Source organism: Phyllobates terribilis, unplaced genomic scaffold (genome assembly GCF_046119375.1).
Source record: "Phyllobates terribilis strain yellow unplaced genomic scaffold, ASM4611937v1 Scaffold_5__5_contigs__length_657084704, whole genome shotgun sequence".
Lineage (NCBI taxonomy): Eukaryota > Metazoa > Chordata > Amphibia > Anura > Dendrobatidae > Phyllobates > Phyllobates terribilis.
This window is the reverse complement of record NW_027362765.1, coordinates 21,518,154-21,536,391: the sequence shown is the minus strand read 5'-3', so window position 1 is coordinate 21,536,391 and position 18,238 is coordinate 21,518,154. Positions and strand designations below refer to the sequence as shown.

General features: G+C 43.9%; 1 pseudogene; it reads left to right on the top strand.

Annotated features, from left to right (window-relative positions):
* Window positions 1-1,163: 1,163 nt before the first annotated feature.
* Window positions 1,164-16,268, top strand: LOC141270505 (uncharacterized; annotated as a pseudogene).
* Window positions 16,269-18,238: the final 1,970 nt, after the last annotated feature.

The following is an 18,238-nucleotide window of genomic DNA, read 5'->3' as shown; positions in this document are numbered from 1 at the left end:
TTATTACATTGGTAGGCAGAATTTCCAACCACCAAGAAATCATCCAGATAAGGGATAATTAAAATTTAACTATAACTTTAGTAAACACCCGGGGGAGCTATGGCTAGATCAAACGGCAGGGCCTTAAACTGGAAATGCTTAATTTCCCCATCCATGACCAGGGCCACCCTTGGGTATCTCTGATATTTCTCATGGAGAGGTACATGGTAATAAGCGACTTTCAAATCTAATACTACCATGTAACAGCCGGAAAACCGTAATTTTATTGTTAAACTAACAGAATCCATCTTAAAGGTGGGAATTATCAAGAACTTATTAAGGGCTTTTAAGTTAATGATACATCTGAAGGAGCCGTCCGGCTTCGGAACTAGGAAGAGAGGTGAGTAGATCCCCAACCCTCTTTCGGACTTCCATCAGGACTGCCTTACAAACTAAGTCCAGCACCTTGTTTTGTAGGGCCTGTTGCTCTGTCACTGAGGAACAGACCGGAGTCAAGATGAATCTCTCACGAGGGATCACCTGGAACTCGAACCTCAGACCTCAAACTATCAGATCAAGCATCCAATTACTGGTTGAAATGGCCTGATCTCTCTGCGGTCTTTTACTTACTAATCTTCTTTTATGAAATGAACGTTTATAAGCAGGCATGGATAGGCTAGAGAATCCCTTTTTTGTGTCGCTTGCCTTATCCAAGATTTCATCCAGAGCCGGTCTAAAGAGATGCTCCCTCTAACATGGTATAGAGCACAGTCTCGTTCTGGCCTGGATATCTCCTGGCTAACACTTAAGCCACAAGGCTCTATGGGCTGCGTTGGACATGGCGGCTGACCTTGCCGCCAACCTAACCGAGTCCGCAGAGGCGTCCGCTAGGAAAGCTGCTGCCCCCTGCATGAGTGGGATGTTGGACAATATCTCCTTCTTGGATGTCTTATTTTTTAGATGGGACTCAAGCTGTTTCAGCCATATCATCGATGCTGCTCGGGACATTTCTTCAGGTGGTCTCTGGAAACTGTTGCTGTCGTTTCTCCTCCATCCTTACTTATGAGGTACACCTTGGTGTTATCATGCCTTGATGGTAGAATGGTGTACGGCTCTTTTTCCCACTGGTCATCCAATTTATGGAGCCTCCTTTTTCTCTTTAGGACTTGCTCTCCAGGTGACAAGGGGGCAGCAGGTGCATGTTGATTGTAAGTCCTCTCTTGCTTGGGGCAGACTTCTTTCAACACTTTCCTGTACCTTACGGTATTGCTGTTGCCACTCAGTATCCCAATCCGCAACTGGTGAGGCGTCCTCTGGTGTCAGAACTCCCATATCCAGATCAATGGGCAGCTTACCAGGGCTTGCTCTCATCAGGTAAGCAGGTGTGCAGTTGGTGGAATTCACTGGGATGTGATTGTAGAGATCCACCAGGTCTGGCAACTTTTCTGTCCACAGGCTGCGTTCCTCCAGGGGCAACTTCTTCAGTAGGTCTATCACCACCTGATTCATCTTTTCACACATCCCGTTGGTCTGGGGATGATAAGGCGTTGTACGGATCTTCCTGCAGCCGTACAGGTTGCAGAATTCCTGGAATACTGGCACTACTACCAGGAACCGGGAGTAGTGGTCTATGATGGTGAGAGCGTAGACATAGCCTGACCTGCTTGGGGATAGCTTCACATGGTCCAGGGCTACCAGTTCGAGTGGCTGCTTGGTGATGATGGGCTGTAGGGGAGCCCTCTGGCTGTCACGGTCTTTTCTTCTCAGGTTGCATGGTCCGCATTCTCGACACCACCTCTCGACTGCTTTCCTCATGCCAACCCAATAGAACCGTTCACCTAGCAGGACTTCCAGCTTCGTCCATCCAAAATGTCCCGCTCCATCGTGGTACGCTTCCAGGACCATAGACGCATCTCGCCTCGGGAGTACCACCTGCCAGACCAGCTCATGTGTCCGGGAGTTGACAGTTCTTCGACACAGCTTCCCTTCATAGATGAACAGCTTGCTCTTTTCTTTCCACAGCTATTTGGTCTCTTCTGGAGCATCTGAATCAGGGTATGAGTCAGCTTGTGTCAGCAACTCTTTGACTAGGCGAACAGCCGGGTCCCTGTCTTGTGTTTCTGCCCATCCATGCTGGGGCAATGGATTGAACGTGGCTTCTCTGTTGGCAGAGCACCTGTTCTTCACACAATGGGAGCACTGCTTTATTCCATGGCGGTGGAACGCAGGGATTTCTATCTCTTCCAGCTCCTCTGGGTCTTCTCCCCCGTCTGGCAAGTTAGGCATTCTGGACAGCGCATCTGCGTTTTGCATTCTTGTGCCCAGCCCGGTACTTGATGGTGAATTCGTAATTAGACAGTCGGGCCATCCATCTTTGTTCCAGGGCACCAAGTTTTGCAGTGTCCAGGTGTGTCAGCGGGTTATTATCCGTGTACACAGTGAATTTGGAAGAGGCGAGATAATGTTTGAAGCACTCAGTCACAGCCCAGACGATGGCAAGGAACTCCAACTTGAAGGAGCTGTAGTTTTCTGGGTTTCTTTCTGTGGGCCGGAACTTCCTGCTGGCGTAGGCTATCACCCTTTCTCTGCCTTGCTGGATCTGGGACAGCACCGCTCCTAGTCCCACGTTGCTCGCGTCCATGTGAAGGATGAAGGGTTGGCCATAATCAGGGTAGGCCAGGACCTCGTCTCCTGTTAGGGTCATCTTGAACCTGGTGAAGGACTCATCTTCCAGCTTGTCCCATTTGAATGGTGGTTTCTGGTTCTTGGCCTTCCTGGACTGGCCTATCCGGAGGTCCTGCATGGGTGCCGCCATCTTGGTGAAGCCTGGTATAAACCTTCGGTAGTAGCCTACCAACCCGAGGAACTTCCGCACTTCTTTGATGGTGGAAGGTCTCGGCCAGTCCTTGATTACGGTGATCTTATCGGGGTCTGCTGCTACACAGTCAGCGCTTACCACATGTCCTAAGTACTGTACTTTGGGCTTCAGCAGGTGGCACTTAGACGGCTTCACCTTCAGGCCAAAGCCAGCCAGGGCTTCAAACACTTCTGCCAGGTGCTTCAGATGATCCTCATATGTCTTGGAGTATACTATGACGTCATCCAGGTACAGCAGGACTGTCTCGAAAAATTCTTATGCCCTAGACAGCACTCCATCAACCGCTGAAAGGTTCCTGGGGCGTTGCAGAGCCCGAATGGCATGCAGTTGAACTCGCTGAGGCCCATCGGGGTGGTGAATGCGGTCTTTTCCTTATCCGCCTCTGCTACAGGAACCTGCCAATACCCACTAGTAAGATCCAAAGTAGAGAAATAATTAGCAGATTTTAACGCAGCTAGTGACTCCTCTATCCTGGGTAGCGGGTATGCATCTTTATGTGTTACGCGGTTAATTTGCCTGTAGTCTACACATATTCTCATTGTGCCATCCTTTTTCTTTACAAGAACTAATGGAGCTGCCCAGGGGCTACAACTGTCTCTTATTACCCCAGCCTCCTTCATCTCTCACAACATCCCTTTGGCATTTTGGTAGTGTGCTTGCGGTACAGGCCGGTACCTTTCTTTAATGGGTGGATGGTCTCCCATGGGGATATGGTGTTGAACCCCCTTTACCTGCCCGAAGTCGAGCGGGTGTTTACTGAAGACCCTTTCATACTCTTGGACCACCCGGTATACTCCTTGTTTTTGGTGTTGAGGGGTGGAGTCAGTGCCTAAATGCAGCTTCTGACACCAGTCCTCCATCTGTCCCTCGGAGCCATTACCCTCCGCCTGGTTGGATGGAGGTAAGGGTTCCCCTGTTTTTATAGCATTTTGATTGACGGTAAATAGCTTGGCTAGAGTGGCATACCGGGGCAAATGGACTTCTTTTTCCCCAATATTCAGGATGTGGACTGGCACTCTCCCATGGCGGACATCAACCACCCCCCCCGGCTGTCAAAATGGTGGTCCTACTGTCAGAGTAGACGAGCTCTACCAGGGCCTGGTAATCTCTACCCCGGAGACCGATTGCTGCCCGGCACCATATCAGCATTTCACTTCTTGGGGGCATGGCAATAGGGATTGGGTCACTTATCCTGACACTGCCAATTTCACCACCAGACAGTTCTACCTGTTGTCTTTTCATCAGGGCTCTGATCTCTCTTTGTAGAACCCACTGCTGGCTGGAACTGGCGGTCTCCGCAACCTGCTGTAACAAGACAATTATTTCTGCAAGACAATTTTCAATGACATTAGTGCCTAAGGTTATCATGGGATGACTTTCTCAGCGATCAATGTCGACAATAATCAGTCCTTGTGCTGGCAGTTCGACTTTGCCAACCTTTATGGTCACTTCTTTGTACCCCACCTGAGGTACGGGTTGACCATTACTAGCATAAATACTCAAATGTTCGTCTGGACGGCGGGTAATGTCCGAATCAGTCCAATACCGTTTGAAAAGATTGTAGAGGATGGTGGTCACCTGGGACCCAGTGTCCAGCAACGCGCTCATTGGAAAGCCGTCCAGCACGAATGGTAGGACTGGTTGTCCTCCCACATATTTGTCTCGCCAGCTTGATGGGTCTGGTGGTCTTACGCCTGGGGGTTGACCCTCTGCCCAAGGTTTTGCTCTTTTAAATGACAGTACCTTGCATAATGTCCTGGCTGGTTGCAGCGGCGGCAGATGGGTTGTCCCTCCTGGTCGTAGCGGTCGCTGTTCCTCCCTATGGATGGTGGAATCCTCTTCTGTCGGCACCACGGGATGTCCTCCGAACTGGAAGCCAGCTGGATCTTTCCTTTGGGATACACCTGCAAGGACTGCATAGTTTTGGTTAGCGCAGCTACACTTTTAGTTAACTCTTGGACCTGATGGTGCAGGTCTGTAGACGGAGCATTGTCCAGTGTCTGTGCATCAGCTCCTACAGGCTCCGGGGAAAAGGGTGCCACCTCCTGGTGGTAGGTGATAGCTGGGCGCCTTTGAGCTGTAGCGCCACCTGGTGCTGGTTTCCGTAGCACCCGGATGGCCCTGTCCTTAAATTGAGCAAAGTCCAAGTCGGGGTTTTGCAGATCCATTATGTGCTGCTGGGTTCGGTGGGCGCTGGACCGTAAACCCTCAATAAATTGCTCAGTTAACAGTCTGTTTTCATCACGCACACTGTCAGATTCTACCCGTTAGATGGCCCTCAGCGCCTCCTGCAGGTTTAAAGCATAGTCCCGTACACTGTCCTGTGCCCGTTGTTTGCACCCATAAAACTTCATCTTTATCTCTGCCGTAGTACGGGTGTCAAAAGTGTCCTTTAGGCGGGCCAGTATCTCTTTTACAGTCCCTTTTTCTCTGGCTGACCAGGATTTTACTTCTCTCTGGGCTGCACCAATCAACTGGCCTATGAGGATGCTCACTTTCTGCTCCTCGGACAGGGGGTATACTTTAAATAAATAAACTGCTTAGTCTCTCCTTGAAGTCACTCAGGCTGTGCGACTCTCCTGAGTACTGGGGCAACCACGCCACCCCCGGTATATATGGCATGGAGAATGGCATTACCGCGGCAGCGGCCGAGCCGGTGGTTGAAGTTCCCTCCATATCTGGCATCTTCCTCCCCCACTAGTGAACCGTGGCCTACCTTCCTTCTCTTTTCTTCCGTAGGCCGCAGTTCCGCAGGCAATGGTCTCTGTCGAGGGCCTGGCGTCGCACGCGTCTGACGTCCGCATTCGCTGTGGCTCCTTCCAGGACCTGGCGCTGCGTCCGTGCGTGGGGCGGGGCTTTGGACTTTGCGCGTTTCCAGCGATCACGCCCCTCTTCTTCCCGCGCGGCGACTCGAAAATGGCAGACAACGGCGGGAAAACGGCGACAAATGGCGGGAAATCTTCACCACGGTATGCGACAGTCTGTGAAGGCGCGCAGTACCAGGTGATAGCGGGTACGCAATCCTGCCGACTACGCCAAAGTTGATGCGCCCCCTGGGCCATGGGGTACCCGGAGCCGGGCCTGTAGATCCTGGGGGTTGTAGTCACCGTGGCGGTGACCCGGTCCGTGACCCAGGTGGTCAATCGAAGGGTAGTTTATGTATATCTGTTATGTATAGTCCGACTACGCCACCTGTGGAATGCGGTTATTGGGAACCGCCGCTGCGGAGCAGTCCGCTGAAGCTGGTGGTATGTGCAGCAAGGTGATGTAACTCCCCACAGGAAGAGTGGAGCTTCAGGGCAGCGTGTATGGATGATGGTGGTGGTAGTGCAAGGTATCAGTAATGACAACACGGTGCAGTGCAGTCCCAGGGTCTTTACTGTTGGCAATTATATGGGCCCCAACGGGAGTACCGGCTAGTGATGAGGGCCTGATCAGTCTGGGAGCAGTCCTAGAGTCCTCCTGGCCAGGTGAAGTTGTAGGCCTTCCGTTCTGACTATACTCTTTGGCTATCCCGCTTATAGTCGTGTTGTAGCCCACGTTCCTGAGTGTAACGTGCTGCGCTCACCCGTATGGCTGGCGACTTGGACCTTGTGTATTCCTCGCTCCTCTGTGGCGGTACGGGTCCTTTCGTGTGGCTGAGCCTCCGGGCTTCTGTTGGGCCAGGAGACCTGCAATCTCCTGCCCTGTAGTATCTGCTGCTGGGTATGCAATCCCCACAGCCTTGGACTCCGGCATCCGGTCCTCTGTGGATACTATCCAGGACGAGCTAACTCCAGCTCCAGTCCCTGGCTCTTTACTCCTCCGTGTCCTACTTCACTCCACACACACCTGAGCTCTAGACTCAGACTGACTAACCCCGCCTCCAGATCCAGTTATATAGGGCAGCATCCTCCCCTTTCTGGTCTGGGGCAGGAGGTGTTGCTTGTAATGTGTTCCTGACCAGGAAACTTCTGTTTTGCTCCCAGACATGGTATTACTACCACTGTGGCAACCAGACCCTCTGGGGTGCCACACATCCAGTTAACCTCCTTCAAGGTTACCTCCAGGCGGGCTTCAGGCATCCTATAGAGCTTTAAATTTTCTCGGACATGAGGTTCAGTGAGTATCTCATGCTCGATGACACAAATGAGACCTGGTAACTCCGAGTATATGTCCTTATCTTGGTGTAAAAATTCCCGGCAATGCTGTTCTTGGGAGGGTGACAAAGTTTCTGCCACCTTGACATCCCCAATGTTGGCTTCTAACTGGGCCAACAAGCAAGTGGTTTTGAGAGGCTCCCTATCCTTCCAAGGTTTTATTAGGTTGATGTGATATGTTTGGAAGGGCTTCCTTTCACTTGGTTGGTGTATTTTCCAAATTTGATCTCTCCTACAATTTCCACTAACTATGCCAGAGAACAGGTCTATGGCTGTAGCCATTTTTGCACCAAGTGTAGCAGGTCGAACATCTATAATCTGGGAGATGTGACCCTGACTGACAGGCTTAGCCCAAAAGTGCCAGAATTTTGCCCTTCAGCTAGCCGTACTCCTTAGCATCCTGCAGGGTAAGTTGTAATACGCTTCCTGTAGTTACTCAGTAAGGTACAGACTGAAGACCTCTCTAAATTGCTCTGTGGACAGTTTCTCCCAGTCTGCCAACCTCTTAAAGACGGAAAAGCGTTGACATCATCCTCCAGAGTTATTTTTTGCAAGGGCTCCTGTACTGTTCCCCTCACACGGGTACTGTCACTTGTTTCACGGGAGTTGCCGTCTCCCGGGCCCTGACAATTTTGGCAAGAGAGACATTTGCTGCTGTTACTGATGCTGCTGAAACTGCTGCTGTTGAGACTGCTGGATCAGGAGTTTTTGTTTTCCTGTTGGGTCTGCTGCTTCTGCAACTGCAGATTGGCTTGGACCAGTTTCTTAACAAGCTCCTCCATGCTTTCAGACCATATTTGCAATGCTGTAGGTGCCAGTACCAAGGACATTCAGTCTTTAAACTATAACCACCTGTGTTCTTTGGGACTATGCCCCACATTCAAACACCAATTGTTGGGGTTTCAGCTCTTTGGTCATCACATGGACATGCACAGGCACCGGTTTTAATTTCAAAACAAAGCAATGTTTATTGTCCTTCATAAACTTTCCAGCTTCAAAATGAAAACAGCCTTTCTTAGGCACAAATCAATAGCAAACCAGTTGTTTCTCTGGGTAAGGGAAAATAACTTAAAACAATCTCACCAACTTGGTATTAAAGGCACTTCTGAGTCTTTAGGATAGACTGTCCACAACTGATGGTCTTTTCACCAGCTCCAACACAACAAACTACCTGCTTAGCTAACTCGGCTGCCTTTTATTGGCCCTTTAAGACCTCGACTGGATTATGGGAGTGACCTTTCCCACCCAAGCCCTTCCCAAACACATCCCAAGTTTTCTTTTTGAAACTCTGAGGATTTTTTTTTATAGGTTATGTGAACCTGGCTTTAGAGGCAAGTATATCATGAAGATACAAACCTTTCAAGTAGAAAGCTAACGAGCTTCCCCTACACTTAGTGTTTATGAAAGGACTTCAGTCACATCCGGTCTGCTGGTATAACAGGCTCCATACAAGCAAACTTGCCTGGCAATTCATTATTTGTTTGTTTTTTTAAGTCACTTTTCTTTTGTTCTATTGTGGTATTTATTTAATTTTCTTTGCTCCAAATTCTTCAAAATGGCGCACGTGGGTCATGAATTTTGTGCAAAATAAAAATGCTGTTAGGGCAAAAAAGTTTCAAATTTTGCTAAGTTGCACAAAACCTGCATGGAAATATCTGGGGATGAACTTGGGTACATTTGTGACAAATTTTGTTTTTGTTTTTTTAAGTTGCAGCTGACAAATCAACTGAAAACATTTTGAGACCCCAAACCACGGCCAAATTGGTGAACAATAGAAAAAAAACAGGTGAACACTTATAAAATTGTCATATATGTTAGCATCATTTCTGCAGCCAGTAATGGATATAAAGTGTCCAGTAATTGTATTATTACATTTTTTATGATTTTTCACAGGCTCATCTTCCCATTCAGGTCCCTACAATATCGGAGATCTTCTATATAAGAGAATTCTCCTGATTGATCAAGGATGGAAAGGAATAGTGACAAGATGGCGGAAAAAATATTACACCTCACTCTAGAGATCGTCTTCCGGCTTACTGGAGAGGTGAGAGATTCTGTTGGCGTCACATTACATCATTCTTATCTATGGGAATAACAGATGGACAGAACTGGAGAGGTGAGGACTCTGGAAATGCCTGCAGTCAGATTTATTAATGTGTCTCTCCATAACCAGGATTACACAGTAGTGAAGAAGACCTCTAGTGAGTGCTGTCAGGACCCTGTGTCTGAGGGACGGGGAAGACCCCTGAGACCAATTATGGGGCTTCCACCTCACCCCCTGATACATGAGGACATCAATGACCAGAAGATCCTAGAACTCACCTACAAGATGATTGAGCTGCTGACTGGAGAGGTGACACTCTGGGAATGTTGGGACATTATACAGTAACGCTATAAAGGGATCGCGGGGATGACTGTATCATTGTATGTGTCAGGTTCATATTAGGTGTCAGGATGTCGCTGTCTATTTCTCCATGGAGGAGTGGGAGTATATTGAAGGACACAAAGATCTGTACAAGAACGTCATGACGGAGGTTTCCCATCCCCTCACATCACCAGGTAATAGACAGGACTAAATACACACGGCCTATAATTATCTGTATGTAAAGAATGAATTCAGTCTCTTTATGTGTTTCCTCCAGTTCTATCCAGTAAGAGAACAACACCAGACAGATGTCCCCGTCCTCTTCTTCCACAGGACTGTGAAAAAGAAAATCCCGATGTTCCTCAGGATCATCAGGTAGATGGAGAGAAGGTGTCATGAGATCTTCCCTGTGATGTATAGACAGCTGTGAAGATCTTGTGTTCAGTCTTGTTTTATCCACCATTATTATATGTTTTATTCTTGTGTAATGAGAACGGTGGAGATGGCAGGATTAGAGCTGATCATAGATGGGACTTCTCCATCTGTCTGTGACTGTTACAATATTTGTTTCAGGGTGAAGAGTTGAACAATATTGATGCTACAGAGACATATGTGAGTGGTGATGATTGGTATAAAGTGGAGATTCTTTCAGATGACAGCGCAGGTGAGTAGTAACCTTTATATTTTACTTATTCACTGGTTGGTACAATTGTGTTCAATTTTGTAGGCTTTCTATTGAATCCGTACTCTGTTCTGTGCACTTACCTCACAAGCTATGCACTTCTTAGCAGTCTTTTAAGCAATTGGTGCTGGTCTCAGGACCTAGACATCTGCCAATCTGTAGGTAATTAAAGAGGACCTTTCATAATATTAGTTTAAATCAGTAATTACCCTCTCTGAGGCTGGACAGGGCAGTAAGTAGACTAATGGCAAACTGGGCCAAATCCTGCTACTGGTCCAATTGTTTAACGTAGAAGTTCATGGGGTCAGATCTCAGGATATCTTCTTGACAAAGAACACAGTCCAGGTGTGTCTGATCTTGTGATCTCTGTTCAGGTGCAACTGCTTTTACTGATTTGTGTCAGGTTGACGAAGATGATGATAAAACACCTAGTATATCGTGTCCTATAAATTATCTTCGCTGCTGCTTCTTCGGCTACTTGTGTAGCTGACAGAAGTGGTGGAGCATTGACTCTGCGAGAAGCAGAGAGAGGCCTTCAGGTCACACATACAGACAGCAGGCATCTGCTGGGAGAAAGCTAGCACAGGATGAGTATAGAGTTTATCCTGGTAATATTTCAGGTTTGTTTTCCCTTCAGAAGCAGGAACTATCTCACATTTTCCTTTAATAGTGAGGGTATAACAGCATGGATATCCAATAGTCATCACTTGGCTTGATGCTAAAAATACTTCGATCAACACAATAGTTAACTTGCAACTTGGTTCAATGTGATTGAAGACCCTGTTAATTAACTCTTCTCTCCAGTATACGAGATTTTGCCATTATAGTCAGTGTCTTTGTCATTTGATAACGATGACAACAATGAGTGTAAGCCACATTGTCTCCATGAGCCTGGGATACCTCAATGTCTACATCCAAATCCACCAGTTACTCCTTCTCAAGTGCTCCTAGGTCTTTATCCTCCCCTACATCCTCCTGAATGTGACATTATCGCAACTAATCCCCAACAGCCCTCGGCTGACAAGAAAGTTGTAGATCTTGATGTTCTTCCTCCATATATGTTTGAATCATCAAGATCAAGCAATCAAGTGGCGACTATTTTGTTGGTGAAAGTTCAGAATGGCATTTTCACCACACCAGAATGGCTGAAATATGCAGATGCTCTCCTGGACATACAACATTTTTTTCAAGCTGCCTTTTGTTCTTCCACAAATGGACTTCCTGCAAATAAAAGTAGTAATTAGAGGTGAGCGGATTGACTCATTGGATTCCAGTCCAGGTCAGTTGCACCAAGCAGCTAGATAAGAGGCCCCCCAAATCTTTTACGTACGATCATCCCAGTGTCGCTTTAATCCGGGGTTGGCACAACTTCATAAATCCAAATTGCAGGAGATTTATCATAAATGGATATACAGTTGCGTCTCTTGCATGACACGGACTAACGAGTTGTGCTCGTCTCATCACCAGCAGGAGCCGGTTGTTACACATAGCTGACCTCCTTCTGTAAAAAATAGAAAACCAAAAAATATAATCCAGTTTAATAAGAAAAAAATGGTTTTGGTTGTTAAAAAAACCTCCAAAACTCGACATGTATTTGGTATTGCCGCATTTGTAATGACCCGTGCTATAAAACTGTATAATTTTTCATCCCGTAAACACTGATTTAAAAAAAATCTAAAAATGTATTCCATAATTTGGCAGTTTTGTTAGTCTTGGTTCAAAATATTAAATAAAAAATCTGAAATTCGCACGTATTCCAATATTTTACCAATAAAAACTTCAGCTCAATACCGAAAATAAAATCATAAAATCCCTCAAAATTTTCTGTGGCGACCAGAAAAAAGTGTTTTTTTTTGTGGTTTAAATTTACTGCCAAGCAAAACAATGACCCAGTCATCTGAAAAAGAAAATGTACTGTCACTGGCCATAGTTGTTGCTTTGTGTCCATGCTGGGGTGCACCGTGCTGCACAATCACAGTCCCAACAACAAATTCCATTGTTGTGATCACATGATCGCCCACTCGAGCTGGAGACGTAAGCTAATCCTGCAATAAAGTGAGTGCAGAAATGTATGTTGATCTCAGAAAACCCCTTTTGAATCTATTTTCTTTTTCTCGCACACTAATTCTTACGGCTGTCACCCACTAAGTGTATTTTGTGATTATGTCTTTCTCTCTGACTCAGAGATAGTCAAAGGCAATTTCAACATCCTACTAAAATTCAGATCAATTAAATTGATGCTTGTTCCAGTGTGTAAAAGACTTGAAGCAAAGCTAAACATAGCAACAAAATCTTGGATAAATAATGGACATACTCCTTCTTCTAGGTAGGTTTCCTCAAGACATCGAGAAGAAATTGACTTCAAATGCCGAGATCATTCCATTAATAATTTGTAGCCCACTAAACAAAAAGAGCAAAAGTCTCCCACTCTGTACTGTTATCCTGTTTTGGTCATAAAAGGTTTCTGCAGATAACAACTTTGGAGACCCAAGAGAGAATTCCCACATCTGAGGATCCTAGTGTTTTAATAAACATAGTCTTGCATGTTGTTGTTCGGAGTCACAGGTTTGAGGGTAGAGCATTTACAACTTTCATGGAAAAGCTAAAATTTCTTGCAGTGTCTAGAAAATCAATCGGTTGAGTTGCTTGAGTTCAGCTACTTGAGTCAGGATACTTCCTAACTTTTAATCGTTTGGCCCGTTCACGCACCTGCTGAGACATTCCATGAACTTGATCCTCCTTAGATTGCAGATGGTCTAACCGTATCGGACAATTGTCTTGTTAGGATTATGCTTACTAGCCAACTGAGGTAAAACACAATGAGCTTGGTCAGCGCTAAACCTGTTAACGAGTCCAAGAGATCACTTGTACTTATCATTTGATTCCTAAACAGAGATTTAGACTTTGCTGTAATATCTGTCACCAATTAAAGTTTCCGAATGGCAAACAAAATAGAAGTCAGTCTGGAGATTATCAGCAAGTGCATAGAGAGATTGGAGGAGAACCCAGAAACCTGGTCAGATAACAAGCTGGGTTAGAACCAAGTAGCAAAACTCACAATCACACATGAGAGACAGTTATCTAAACGAATATCTGTCAGACAGAGTGGCTGATCTGCCATGTACGCAGTTAGATTGGGAGACCACGTACATCATGCAGCATCCCCACCAGCGCGGCCATGGACTCTATTAATGCAGCTGGTATGAGGTGAAGCGCAGGAACATGCCATGTACTTTACAGCATAATCATGTGACAGTATAGCAAAGATGTTGTACTTACAAATATTTTTCTACATAATCAGCTTTATATTTTCTGTGCCCCATTTTTTTAAGGAAATTCTGCTTAATATGATATTTTGTGTAATCTTCAGTATTTTGGGCAAAGAAACGGAAATCATCTTGATGCAGAAATGAACAAACTTTTCTGTAAGGAATATATAATACATGTGAAAGTCAGAGACTGGCAACCATGACCGGATAATGACACTGCTTCAAATTAATTTTCAGGTGTCCCAGTGCTTCCATATACGCCTTAAAAGCCAATGTTTCACTTTTCCTCCTTATATTTCTCTTTGATCCTTATTTTTGCTAATGAAAATATACAAAAATGTCTGCACTACTCCAACCTTATTCCTGTTCTAAAGTCATGGTTTCTTTATACACTACCATCCTCCCCTTTGCATTGTTCTATGCTATAGTTCATGTAGCTGTCAGGGAGTAAACAAATTGAATTAGTGTACCAGCTCACCAGTCCTCCTGAAAAGGTTTTTCCGGCCATGCACGGACCATGAGGCTTGTGTCAGGAACAAGATAGAAATCCCAAATGAAAAAAGAAGGATCCAGCACCTCCAATCCGGAAAAAAAAATTTGGATTAAAATAAATTGAAAAACTGGTTTAAAATTAATTCATGGGTTCTTAGTCCTGGTTATGCACAGGAGGATGCATAACAAGGACTAAGAACCCAGTGTTCGAAACGCGTCAGTTGCATGCTTCTGACAATAGCTTTTTTTTATCATGAATTAATTTTAAACCAATTTTTCAATAAATGTTGTTTTTTTAATACAATTTTTTTTTTCCGGATTGGAGGTGCTGGATCCTTCTTTTTTCATTTTTTCATTTGAGCTGTCAGAGAGTGTATGAGACAGACACCACCTAATAGCACTGACATACAGGCCTCTTCATGATTCTCCACTGAACATTTCATTAGAAAAATTTGGTGACAAGTACAGTGAAACATAAAGCTATAAAAGAAAAAGCTAGCATTAGAAGAGCAATTTAAAATAAAAAAAGCACAACCTTTTGGTTTAATATTATACTCTTTTAGTCCCTCCATTGAAGTCTACAATTTGTACCCCTGTCTTCGTCAGCTAGTAATTGAATTTTTACACAATTTGTTTCAAAAGGCAGCATTTATGAAGAATTGTAATTTTTTTTCTTTGCAGATGACTGGGCGTCAGATGGACATCTGTCAGTTACTGATTTTGAAGCAGTTGATTATGGTATCACACCATATATATATGAAGGGCATGACATTATTCCAGATATACCGCCAGCCATTCACAGCGAAAATCTATCATCTATTCTTTACCAACAGGTCCCATCTTCTGATTCATTACAGACTGTTAAGCAAAATGAAAATAGTAATAGGGATGCTGAACATCAAAAAGCTCATACAGGGGAGAAGCCATTTTCATGTTCAGAATGTGGGAAATGTTTTACCAACAAAACAAGGCTTAGCGTACATGAGCGAATTCACACAGGGGAGAAGCCATTTTCATGTCACGAATGTGGGAAATGTTTTAACAGGAAAGAAACTCTTACTGCACATAAGAAAATTCACACTGGGGAGAAGCCATTTTCTTGTTCAGAATGTGGGAAATGTTTTACTTACAAAACCAGTCTTGTTGCACATAAGAAAATTCACACAGGGGAGAAGCCATTTTCTTGTTCAGAATGTGGGAAATGTTTTAACAAGAAAGCAAGTCTTATTGACCATCAGCGAATTCACACAGGGGAGAAGCCATTTTCATGTCAAGAATGTGGGAAATATTTTACTTACAAAACAAGTCTTGCTGCACATAAGAAAATTCACACAGGGGAGAAGCCATTTTCATGTTCAGAATGTGGGAAATGTTTTATTATAAAAGCAAATCTTACTGTGCATCAGAGAATTCACACAGGGGAAAAGCCATTTTCATGTCACGAATGTGGGAAATGCTTTACAGGCAAAGGAGAGCTCGTTAAACATAAAATCAGTCACACAGGGAGGAAGCCATTTTCATGTTTAAAATGTGGAAAATCTTATAGCATTAAATCAAAACTTGTTAGTCATCAGAGGAGTCACACAGGGGAAAAGCCATTTTCTTGTTCAGAATGTGGGAAATGTTTTAACAAGAAAGAAAATCTTACTGCACATAAGAAAATTCACACTGGGGAAAGACCATTTTCATGTCATGAATGTGGGAAATGTTTTACCTACAAAGCAAATCTTATTGCGCATAAGGTAATTCACACAGGGGAGAAGCCATTTTCATGTCCAGATTGTGGGAAATGTTTTACCTGCAAAACAAGTCTTGTTTCACATAAGATAGTTCATACGGGGGAGAAGCCATTTTCTTGTTCAGAATGTGGGAAATGTTTTACCAAGAAATCAAATCTTAATGTACATAAGAAAATTCACACAGGGGAGAAGCCATTTTCATGTCACGAATGTGGGAAATGTTTTTCGAACAAAGGAGATCTCGTTCAACATCAACGCACTCACACAGGGGAGAAGCCATTTTCTTGTTCAGAATGTGGGAAATGTTTTACCAAGAAAACATATCTTGTTGCACATCTGAAAATTCACACAGGCTATAATCCAATTTCCTGTCAACTAACTATGAATCAAAGAATACACACAGAGGAAAAGCCATTTTCACAATGAGAGTGGGAAAAGGTTTAACAAAGAATTACATTTTCTTAAACATTAGACATATTACACAGGGAACTAACCATTTCATTATTTATTAATGAATTTGAACAAGAAAAGTTAAGTCAAATCTTGGAAAGAAATTTAGAACACTAAATGATTAAGAAATGTACTGTATGCAATGACCAATAAATATCAGTAAGTGCAATGCATATAACAATCCTAAATATGTCACCATGTATATACAGGATGGGCCATTTATATGGAGACACCTAAATTAAATGGGAATGGTTGGTGATATCAACTTCCTGTTTGTGGCACATTAGTATATGGGAGGGGGAAAACTTTTCCAGATGGGTGGTGACCATGGTGACCATGGTGGCCATTTTGGATCCAACTTTATTTTTTTCAATAGGAAGAGGGTCATGTGACACATCAGACTTATTGAGAATTTCATAAGAAAAACAATGGTGTGCTTGATTTTTAACGTAGCTTTATTCTTTCATGAGTTTTTTTACAAGTTTATGACCACTTATAAAATGTGTTCAAAGTGCTGCCCATTGTGTTGGATTGTCAATGCAACCCTCTTCTCCCACTCTTGACACACTGATAGCAACACCGCAGAAGAAATGCTAGCACAGGCTTCCAGTATCCGTTGTTTCAGATGCTGCACATCTCGTATCTTCACAGCATAGACAATTGCCTTCAGATGACCCTAAAGATAAAAGTCTAAGGGGGTCAGATCGGGAGACCTTGGTAGCCATTCAACTGGCCCACAACGAACAATCCACTTTCCAGGAAACTGTTCATGTAGGAATGCTCGGACCTGACACCCATAATGTGGTGGTGCACCATCTTGTTGGAAAAACTCAGGGAACGTGCCATCTTCAGTGCATAAAGAGGGCAACACATCATGATGTAGCAATTTCACATATCCAATGGCATTGAGGTTTCCATTGATGAAGAATAGCCTCACTATCTTTGTACCCCATATACCACACCATACCATCAAGATACGAGATGTGCAGCATCTGAAACAACGGATACTGGAAGCCTGTGCTAGCATTTCTTCTGTGGTGTTGCTATCAGTGTGTCAAGAGTGGGAGAAGAGGGTTGCATTGACAATCCAACACAATGGGCTGCACTTTGAACACATTTTATAAGTGGTCATAAACTTGTAAAAAACTCATGAAAGAATAAAGTTACGTTAAAACCAAGCACTCCATTGTTTTTCTTATGAAATTCTCAATAAGTTTGATGTGTCACATGACCCTCTTCCCATTGAAAAAAAATAAAGTTGGATCCAAAATGGCCGCCATGGTCACCACCCATCTGGAAAAGTTTTCCCCCTCCCATATACTAATGTGCCACAAACAGGAAGTTAATATCACCAACCATTCCCATTTAATTTAGGTGTATCCATATAAATGGCCCACCCTGTATAATACTTTACCTTATGTGAACACTATAACTTCATCTTAAAGGGGTTGACCAGCACTTCTCTGGTATACATGATCGGTACAGTTGCTGAGGCAAACGTCAGACACCAAGCATGTCACATCTAATAATTATGGTGTCTTATTAATCAGATGAGACCAACTGGGGACTGGATGGTTCCCTCTTCAATTGTCATATTCAAGTTCAGCAGCATCTACCGGCATCTGATACCAGACCACATAGAAGAGAGAGGCGTAGAACTTGTAACCAAAGAGTAATACACATCTGCCCTTAATACTAATATCCTTTTGTTTGCATCTATATTTTTTATTTGTATGTTAAGATACTGTCTTAGGACCTGCATAGTTGAGGGAGAGCTGGTAAGGTTTGTATAGAAATAATGAAATAACAAATCTGAGATCATTGTAATGAAATTCTTAAGACGCTTTTCCGTTTTTGAAATTATCCTTTTATAGGAGACTAGTATAATTACCCAGCTTTGCATTGGTCTATAATGTTTTAAGAGGACTTTCCACCAGTTTCCGCATTGTAACTACCCACATCATGGAATAGTGGCTGGAGAGCTGAGTAAAACTTTAATTTTTTAATTTTTCCTCACCATTATGGAGAGATTAGCCTGTAAAGTTTAGGCTATTACTTTAGTTATAGTTCAACTGGGTGTTACCAGAAATTTTTCTCTGAGGGCTTGTTTTTTTGAAGGGCGAGTTGTATTTTTGAATAACACCATTAATTTTACCAAATAGTGTACTGGAAAATAAGAAAAAAAATCCCAAGTGCAATGAAATTTAAAAAAAAACAACGCAATTCTGACATTGTTTTTTGGGGG